The sequence below is a fragment of the Suricata suricatta genome, chromosome 9, assembly GCF_006229205.1.
Source record: "Suricata suricatta isolate VVHF042 chromosome 9, meerkat_22Aug2017_6uvM2_HiC, whole genome shotgun sequence".
Lineage (NCBI taxonomy): Eukaryota > Metazoa > Chordata > Mammalia > Carnivora > Herpestidae > Suricata > Suricata suricatta.
Window position 1 is genome coordinate 34,505,571 of NC_043708.1, and position 10,169 is coordinate 34,515,739.

The 10,169-nt window shown below is 43.7% G+C and overlaps 1 protein-coding gene across 1 annotated transcript in view; it reads left to right on the forward strand.

The window, feature by feature from the left end:
- The first annotated feature begins 9,782 nt into the window (after positions 1-9,782).
- Positions 9,783-10,169, forward strand: part of RAB15 (RAB15, member RAS oncogene family) — a 23,574-nt gene continuing 23,187 nt past the window's right edge. The window contains exon 1 of the mRNA XM_029952851.1: positions 9,783-9,860. The gene's annotated coding sequence lies outside the window, so the exon portion shown is untranslated. The remainder of the gene's footprint in view (positions 9,861-10,169) is intronic.

Genomic DNA, 10,169 nt, shown 5'->3' on the forward strand with positions numbered 1-10,169 from the left:
GAGCGGATAGAGTCAAAAAGTCTTTGAACGCGAATTTCTCTCTCTCCACCCACCTACACATCTTCTGGGAGCGAGTTATTGGGATGCTGCCGCCCCCCATTGGGCAGAGTTGCTGCTGCAGGAGCGCGAAAGGAAGAGAGGAAGTGTCTGTCCATCTGGATTTCATTTCAGAGAGATGGTGTAGGACGCCTCGGTTTGTTACGCAAATTAACCCATGCACGCAGGCACACTTCAACATTGTGCTAATTGCCACTTCATTGTAATGGCAATATTTCGCAGTTTCGAGTGCCCAAAAACCATGAGTGTAACTATAAAAACACTTGACAGCTCTCCAGACTCAGACACTCTATCACTTACAGAATTCTGGACACCTTGGGGTGCATGACAGCCGCCCAGGAGAAGCAGGCGACTTCTCAACATGCGAATTGCTTTCTCTTTACTCAGTGATGGAGGGAAGGGGGGCGTTGTAGTTGTTTCCTATCCCCCGGGGAGTTACAATGCGTTAGCAGGAAGTAAAGTGCGGTACAAGGAACAAGTATACGTGAAAGAACAAAGGAAATATTCAGTAGTTTTGGGGGGGAGCACTTACTATCTGTCAAACACTGTGCTAGGCCCAATACAAAAGTGAACAAAACAAGGCCCTGGCCCTTGGGAACCTCACAGTCTAGTGGAATAGACAGCAATAATGAACACAATGTATGAAGACTTGTGATAAAGGTTATGAAAGAAAATAACAGGGTCTACAAGAGAGAGGAAAGTAGGAGGGGACTAATTAGATTGGGTGGCCAGGCCAAGCCTCTCTGAGGTCTGAGACCTGAAAGATGACAAGGAGCCATCCACATGAACCATATGAGCTCCACTAGAGGAAGAAACAAGTTTGAGAGAACATTGCCACAAATATACGTGTGTATATTTATTAAATCTGATCATTTAATCTGAAGGTGTTCAGAATAAAATTCTTATTGAGTGGGGTTAATCATACATACCTCCATAAAAATGTTAAAAGTTGTGATTTTAGGAAAATCCTATTTTGAACAAGGAGTAGAAGAGAGTCTCTTTAAGGGCCCACATCAAAAGGACTGCATCCAAATTATATATATTTTTTTTTAATGTTTTTATTTTTGAGAGAGAGAGAGAGAGACAGCGTGAGCAGGGGAGGGTCATAGAGAGAAGGAGTCACAGGATCTGAAGACAGGCTCGAGGCTCTGAGCTAGCGGTCAGCACAGAGCCTGACATGGGGCTCGAACCCACGAACCATGAAATCATGACCTGAGCCGAAGTCGGACGCTTAATCAACTGAGCCACCCAGGCGTCCCTGCATCAAAATTATAATACCAACACTTGATGCAGAAGGGCTGAGGTGCCATATTAACAGACTTTCCAGATAGACAGCCACCCGCTCAGAGTACTTTACTCTGTTCCCACTCAATTTCAAGTCACATGTCTTGGACCCAAGGAACTGCGGTGTGGTATTTCACAACAAATATTCCCCTCTTATCTGTCTGTCTCTAGTGTTAAATAGAGGCGCTCAGAAAGATTCTAAAGATGAGACTGTGATGGCCTAAAGGCCTCAGGCATATCACCATGCCCATTTCAGTGGCACTGTTATTGAGTTAAATCCTGTAGGTGGCAGGGTGTTTCTAAATCTGAGAATAAGAGACTGTATGGGTTAGGGTCAAGGATATGACTGCACTATACTTCCCTCTCTATTAGCATCTTATTTTCTTTCCTTTAGTTCTGTTTTGGGGGGGGGGGGATGGGCTGATAAGATCTGAGTCACATCTAAGTATTCAGCCTTTGTAAAAAGTTGCTTTGCAGGCTAGAAATTTAAATTGAGCTACTGAAAGTTAGCTGGAATTTTGTAACATTGTTTTACCTGTTACAGGTGCACGTAAAGCAATTGCAAATTGTATTTGAGAAATAGAAATCCATTTCTGAAATGCAGTCTCCTCTACAAAAGAATCTGAAAGGGACATGGCAAGAGTCTCCTGCAGAATGCTGTCTGTTCATTCAGTACGTATTTATTGAGCGCCCATTATGTGCTGAACACTGAACTAAGTGCTGAGGAGACAGTGGTGAAAAAGCCAGACACAGTTTCCACCCTTAAAGGGCTCGCGATTTACCAGAAGAAACAGGCATTAAACAATCATTACAAAATTGACCATTTCACTCCAGTTGGGGGAAATGCGGGGGAAAGAACCATAGGCCATTGTGAGATTGCGTAACAGGGGAAAGAAACTTACTACGGTAGCCTGGAAGATCAGGAGATGAATTAATGACTGCAGGGTAAAGGGACATCCCAGGCAGAGGAAACTCAGTGACAACCAAAAATCAGGTGAAACATGGAATGGAAAATATGAGAGTTTGCACTCTGGATAGCACTTAGAGGACTGTGTAGCCGTAGCAGACAGTTATCCTTCCTCTAGATTTGATAAAACCACTGGTTCAAGAAGCAGAATGAACATAAATACTGGCAATATGGCAAAGAATGATGGACTTAGAGGAGGCAAATAATGATAATAACAACTCCAGCTTGTGCAGATGGTTTGGGTTTATTTTGCTCAAATGCCTGATTTGTTTCTAAATTAAGCTGTGAATTATGGTTGTTTCTTTAAAAATGATATACAGTGTTGATAGTACTATTTTGTACTTTAAAGAGCAAGGAAAGAAAAAAAATAAGGACCTAAATGAACCACTAGAGGTCGCTCCTGACCCTAGCGTAAGCTTCAGTAGGCTTCAAGACTGCTCTCACTGCATTACTCACAGAACCCCATATGTCGGCATGAATTCTTTCTTTTAATATCTTGTGAAAGTATATAGTCATACACGTCTTGGAAAGATTAGAAAATGGAAATAACTGATCTATTATCCTGCTAGATCCCACATTTAATCCTCTACCAGCATCTGTGGCCTCTTATTCTGTCCTCCCTGGCCCTCCTGTTCCCCTGGACAGAATGACTGCCAGCCCTTTCCCACACAGGGCCAGCCCCACCCCCGCCCCTCATGCCTTACCCCAGGATGTCACTCTAGCACTTCTCTGTCGCCTCTCAAAATATTACATTATCCCTCTACTTGATTATGTCCATCACCCTCAAACCGGCTATGTCTCCATTTGGGGGGAGGGGCAATACATTTTTAACCCTTTTGATTCCAGCCTCCTTCAGCTACCTTCCTATTACTCATTACCTCCCCGCCATTGTCTCCAATTCCTCTCCTCCAAGTACCTCTTGAACCCATTCCTATAGGGCTTTCCCAATAGCTCTTGTCAAGTCCCAGTTAGACTCCATGTTGCTAAATCCAAGGGCCAGTTCTCAATCCTTATCTGTCTTCCTGCTTGACTCTCTAGCAATATTTGTTATTAGCATTCCCTTCTCATTGAAATATTTTCTTTCTTGTAATGTCTAACACTAGCCTTTGCTACTTCTTCATCTTCCTGACACCTTAGCTTTGGAGCACCCCAGCGCTCTGTCTACATTCATCTCCTGTGAGCTCGATTAGTCTCAATGTTTCAAATACCACCATTGGGTTCAAAACTGCTTCCTTTATATCTCCAGCACGGATCTCTCTCCTGAAGTCTGAGCTCATATCTAATGTCCTGTTCTCATTTTCACTTACATATCTAACAAGGATCCACAACAGAACTGCTGGCCTTCCCTTCCAAGCCTATGCACTGTCTTCCCCATCTCGGTTATGCTAACTCCATCCCTCCACTTGGAGTCCATCCTTGATGCCTCTCTTTCTCTCACTCCCCATAAATCTTGTTGAAGGTATATCCAGAATCTGACCACTGCTTTCCGATTCCATTGCTAGTGTCCCGGTCCAAGCCAGGTTACTGTTCCATGGAGTCTTACACTCCTCTCATAACTCCCCATTTTCCATGTTTCTGCTCTTGCCCCACCATGCAGTCAAGTACAAACTCAAAAGCCAGACTGAACCTTTTCAATATAAGCAAAGTTACCCTTTTGCTCAAAGCCTTCTTCTCATGTCACTCAGAGCCAACATCAAGGTCGTTAACCATGGCCTTAAAGGCCCCAGTGAGCTGGCCATTTCTCCTTGTACTCTCCCGCTTGCTCACTCTGTCCCCCTGTGGGGTCCACCTTGCCTTTCTGTGTACTCTCCAGACACAAGCCAGCCTCAGATGCTTATGCTCCTGTCCCCTCCCTGCGGTGCTCTGCCCCCAGGTACAGACGACGATTGTCTGCTCACGTCTTATAGTCTTTACTCAAATTCTCAAATTCGTTAGCTTAACTCAAATTCACTTAACTTAAGGCCTTTCCTGACCTCCCCATATAAATATGCCATCATCCTACACTAATGCTGTCTTTATTTTTCTCCCTAGCACTTTATCACCAGCTGACAGACCTTATATTTAATGTATTTATTTTATTTACCAGAATATAAGCTCTCAGGGCAGAGATTTCTGTATCGTTCATTGCTTTTTCTCTGGCACATAACAGGTGTTGAGTAAGTTAAATGATGTGAGTGATTTCCAGTCATTGTAATAAACATTTGAATACTCATTTCTGTAACATACTGTAGAAGATAATGACAATGAACATAATACTAGCCTTATCTTTCAGAAGCTCACTACCTAACAAAAAGAGACACTGTATAAATACAAAATGAACATATTTAAATAAATATAAAATATTTAAACATATAAACAAAATAAGACAATACACACATAAACTTCGGTGGGAGAATAGGAGAGGAGCAGTTAATTTTAAAGTTTTTTTTTTTAAAGTTTATTCATTTATAATCTCTACACTCCACATGGAGCTTCAACTCATGACCCTAAAATCAAGAGTCACATGCTCTTCTGACTGAGTCAGCAGGTGCCCCCTGGGTGTAGTTAGTAGTTAGTTTTTAATCTATTTAATGAGGATAGCACTTCAATATGTAATATTTATATTTAGTAATGCTTTTAATAGAATAAATATTCTCTGGTAATAATTTTTTTAAGTTTATTTATTTTAAGAGACAGAGAAAAAGCACCAGCAGGAAAGGGGCAGAGAGAAAGGGAGAGAGAGAGAATCCCAAGCAAGCTATGCACTGTCAGCACAGAGCCTGTCAAGAGGCTCGAACTCATGAACTGAAAGACCATGACCTGCACAGAAATCAAGAGTTGGACACTTAACTGACTGAGCCACCCAGGTGCCCCTCTGGTAATAATTTTTAAATGACTATATTAGAATTTGGAAATTGTGAAATTCTGTTTTTTATCCTATTTCCTGTAGCACACAAAAGGAAATAGAAAAAGCTTCAAATCATTCATAAAAGAATAGCTTTCTGAGTACAGTGATTTTATGGCACAGGGAATTAACAGCTGTGCTTCTCAGAAATCAAATCATCAATTACACACACCTGCATTATTTTATTGTGTCATACATTTGATATAAAGTTAATCAAATTATATAGTATTAATCATTACATATACTCCATTACTAAAAACCTGTACGGAAGTATTGACTCTTAGTCCTGTTCGATCATGGCAAAAACTATTTTACCAGCAGAGACAAAATTGAAGCCAATTAAAGAGCACCGTTCACAATGAGAAGCCTGAGAAATGATCTGAAAAACTATTGAGAGATAATTCCAGAGGTATACACTCCAGAGCATACCAGTGACTCCCAAACCAGGCTGTGCCTTTGAAAATAAATTCTTCCAGGTACCAGCCCAGGCCCATCGAATCAGAATCCCTGGGGCTGGAGCCCAGGCACATGCATTTTTTAATACATAGGTGGGGTTGGGAGCCACAAGGAACCTTTCTATGTGGCAGAAACGCTGTCTGTCCACCAGAGTTCTGCTCTCCGTCCATAACAGGTAGTCACAGCTGGGCACTGACTGCCCAGCAGTCCCCCTTGCATTTAGAAAGGGCTTTGTGACCAAGTTCTGACCAGTGGAACATAGACCAAAGCGATATCTACCACCTCCACACCTAGCCCTTTCAAATCTTCTACCTGACCATCTATTTCCTCTCTTCCTCTCTCCCCCAGCAGGATGTCCGTGCCCAGGGCAGCCCTCCATATTCTAAAGAACGTCATGCCAGGTGTTATCAGAGTTCAAAATCTTAATTAATGAAGAGATCTCCATTGTTTTATTCCCCTGGGAAAAATTATTTTCTTGATAAATATTGGGACCTCTTTCAAATGTGTATTATCACTACTCCTTTCAAATAGCCTTTTTCAAGTTGTTAACTTATGAGCACAGGGTCAACTCTCCCCTCCCATTAAGTGTCCCAAAATTTTGTTTTCCCTATGGAATGTCACAGAACCTCACCTCCCCTGCTGTGGACAAGGCAGTCTTAGAGGGGGTCTTAGGTATATAGTTCGAAAAAGAAAACCTGTAATCTTGAAGTGTGTGGGCCCTGGAGTGTGGTATTTCCCAGTCCTTAGTTGGTGAGCACTTTCCTCAATCCTTCCTGCAAGGCAGATCTTATAAAAAGCAATGTGTTGCTTTTAAATTGAGTCCCACAGTGGGGATCTTTATTGAAGATAGCAGACCTCTGCCACCCTGGGTGCCAAAATGACTTTGTGGAACACCGCCACCCCTGCTCCTGCTTCCTTGCTGCCCAACAGACTTTACTTAAGAGGGAAGTCTTATGTGACCACCTGAGATGTAAGGGTTTATCTGTTACAGTATCCCTAACTGATACATATAATGACTCATTCCCACATAGATTCCTAACTGCAGGTTATATCTTGTCCTCCCCAAACATAACTTTGACAGTAAAAGTCTGATATGACATACATTGCCTGGTTGGTGGTTACTAGTTGTAGCTCTCAATTCTAGTCTCATAAAGGGAAGAATCTTCTGAGGTTTTCCCATCATGAAATCCTCCAGATTGACATGCCTAATAGGAAGTCACAGGGAAGACAACTTTCATGTCCTGTTCTGAGATAATGAAATCACTCCTAAAAACTGTGCACAGGAAATACCTGATGAGGCTCGTGGATTTATTCTTTGTCATGGGCTGAATTGTGTCTCCCTATTTCTTATGTCAGAATGTGACTATTTCCGAAAATAGAGGCTTTAATGAGGTAATCAAGGTAAAAGGAGGTCCTGTGTTTGGGCCCTAATCCAATGTGACTGGTGTCTTTGTAAGAAGAGGAGAGTAGGACACAGAAAGGCACAGAACATGAACATGAAGATGGCCAGGTGGAAGGAGCAAGGCCTTACAAGAAGCTAACCCTGCCAGCACCTTGACCTTGAACTTCTAGTCTTGAAAACTGTGAGAAAATAAACTATTATTTAAGCTACCTGGTCTGTGGTACTTTGTGATGGCAGTCCAAGCTGACTAATACAGTCTTGAAGGTGGTGGCCAGGACAGTGAGAACAACCTGAAGTGGTACCATGGGACATTTTGTGTTAGCTTGAATTAGCATCAGGTTTCTTTCCTTTGGTCCCCAAGCCCAGTTTGACACCTTACCTTCTCCTCTCTTTTATTATTTTAGTCTCTTTCCCCCTTTATTTATCAGAAAGGTAAAAGGATGGGGACACCTGGCTGGCTCAGTCCGTAGAACATGAGACTCTTGATCTAGGAGTTGTAAGTTCAAGTCCCTTGTTGGATGTAGAGATTACTTAAAAATAAAATCTTAAGGCAAAAAAAAAAAAAAAGGAAAATGAGTGTGAGTGAACGGAGGACAATACTGAGATGATGGGGAGGAGGGGCTGTCCTGTTTCTTCTAACCCTGAGATAAGGCAGAAATTCTCCTACAAGGTGATCACATGCCTTGCATCACCCAAAGTTGGAAACAAGTGTGTGAGTCTGGAAGACACATGGGCTCGTGCTAACCGGGAGCCCCATGGTCCTGGTGTGTTGGCCTCAGCAGTGGGCTGCCTACTTGCGCTTCTCTCCAGTTACTCAGCCGTTGCTATGGCAGATCCCACAGTGGTGCCCTGCTGGCTGTTTAAACAGGGAGCATGCTCAGTGTGACTGAGTTGGGGGTGGCAGGAAGCAGGGGCAGGCACTTGTCTCTTTGGTAAAAGAAAGAGTATAATATAACTGAGACTGATTTTTGAAGGCTTCCTGGGGGGGAAACATCAGCAACCATTCCTCGGACGTCTCTCAGCTCTACTGAAATCTATTCTAGTCCAACTTGACCTCAACGGGGGAGGATGCCCGAACGTCCCACTGAGTGCTGAGGTAAGGAGGTGCAATCAGGTATTTCATTTATAAAGTCCCTGGAGAAAGCAACTAGTTCAGATGGTTCTTTTGCTAACATTGTCCTAAAATCTCAGCCCTTTGATCTCACAAACTGTGTGAAACACACACACATGCACACACACACACAGACAAAGAGAGAGATATATTTTTGAAAGTAACTGAGCCAGGATGTGAGTGGACAATCCAGATGTCTGGCAGCTTGGACTTCTAGACAACTCCTCTTTTCTTGTTGTTGTTTTTTTGTTTTTTTTTTTAAGCAATGTAAGCTATTGAATTTGAGGTCAGCCAGGCATAATAAAATATCCTCAATTTTTGTTATGAGTATGAGTATTTATTTCCCTGGATTCATTCAGGAAACCTCATCCCCTTTCCCATCTTACCTTAGGAAAGCCATTTTCTTCAACATGAAGTTTCTTCTGGGACTAGGAACTTACATCAGGGTGCATCTTCTTTCCTATTCCGTGGACAGAAGCAAGCAGAGAGCCACTAATAGTCCCACTAAGCAGGCCTGTGGAGAATATCTACCATTATGATGCCAATCAGGGGGAAGGCAGCCCAGTGCCCAAAGGGGATCAGGCCGAGTTGAACCTGCACTCCACACTGTGTGTGGTGGTGTGGATGAAAATCACAGCAGGAAAACACCCCTGACCATCTGTGGCATACACTGACCACCCATGTATGCATAAGAAAAACGTTACGGGGTGGTTTTTGTCCCTCAGCATTTATTGAGTATTGTCAAGTGCTAAGCTAAGTCTTTCCCACACATTATTTCATCTTTCCAACAATCCTGTGAAGATATTCTAGCTTACAGATGAGGAAGCTAAGGTATAGCGGGGTACCGTAACATGCTCAAGGTTGCACAGCCAGTGAGTGGAAGATCTGTGGCTGGAACCCAAGTGAGCCCAACTCCAGAGCCCCAGCATGCACCTGAAACCCAGTGTAAACCCACTGAAGAGAAATACACCTGGAAATCTTGATGGAATTCACAGGGTCTATTTTCTTAACTTCTAATGTCATCAAAGTAGGTATCAGGTTCAGGAATTTTTCCTCTGTATTACAAATTTAGACACATTGCCTGAAATCTTGAAGAAGATGGCTTTCCTTGACCTATTACTGAAAAATACAGTCTCTACCCAATACTCAGACACACACCTTTCATCATTTTTTAACCATCTAATTGGTTGGGCTTGTTCACCCCTAATACCCTTCCGTAGGAATACACAATTTTCTAGACTCCAGGAAAGCTGTATTTGCCCCTCTCTGGCACTAACACATGCAGTAGTAGTAAATCAGTCTTCAAAGCAGCCCATTCATTCTTTGGTGCCGTTGGTATACACTAGCAGAAATATTTAGTGGTCTGAAATAATGGATAGGCGTCCTGAGCACCTTACCCTAAGCAGCTTAGACCCAAGACAGATCCTTTTGCCTGCACAAAGGATTGTGCATTGGGAAATGTTTTTATGATCATCGATCGTCTCTTCCTAGTGAAGGAGGTCAGCAGAAATTTTACCTGTTTAAATTAAAACTGGAATAGGAGTTGGGGGAGGGCGGACACAATCACACAGGGTTATGGGGAAGCCAGATGGCAGACACAGAATTCTAGCAACACTCTGTCGAGTGTTCCTGGAGACGGTGACTTCAAGAATAGACGGGTGTTTGAATGCAGACCCTGATGGAGGCCTTCTGACCTGGGGTGAGCGCAAGTGAGGACCAACTCTGAGCCCCCGCCCCCGACCCGGGACGGGACGGGGTACGGGGCCGGGGCGCGGTGAGCTAGGCCACGTTCGGGATGGGATTTGGGGAGAAGTGATGAGGCTCAAAAGCCGAGTTTGGTAGAGGTGGGTTGGGTGGGAGCTCACCCCAACTCCCGCATTCAGAACACCCGCACTGGTTCCCACGGGTCACGGGTCCCGCACCCAGTGGGTGGGAGGGGGGCTGGGCTCCAGCCCCGGCAGCGCACCCTCGGGCCGGGGAGCGCGCCCGCCTCGCCCTCGCCCGCCCC